Consider the following 328-nt stretch of genomic DNA (forward strand, 5'->3'; position numbering starts at 1 on the left):
TTTTTTAAGACAAGTTCTCGTTCTGTTGCCCAGGCTGGAGTGCCGTGGTATGCTCATGCTTACTGCAGCCTCAACCTCCCAGGCTCAAGTGATGCTCCTGCCTCAGCCTCCTGAGTAGCTGGGACTAAATGCTCATGCCACCATGCCTGGCTAATTTTTAATTTTTTTGTAGAAGTGTCTTGCTATGTTGCCCAGGTTGGTCTCAAATTCCTGGCCTCAAACAATCCCCCTAGAGCCTCCCAAAGTGCTGGGATTACAGGCCTGAGCCACCATGCCCAGCCAGCATAATATTTTTAAGGTTCATCTATGTCGTAGCATGTATCAGTAT

This window comes from Sapajus apella, unplaced genomic scaffold (assembly GCF_009761245.1).
Source record: "Sapajus apella isolate SASKATOON/1434 unplaced genomic scaffold, GSC_monkey_1.0 scaffold18, whole genome shotgun sequence".
NCBI classification, from domain to species: domain Eukaryota; kingdom Metazoa; phylum Chordata; class Mammalia; order Primates; family Cebidae; genus Sapajus; species Sapajus apella.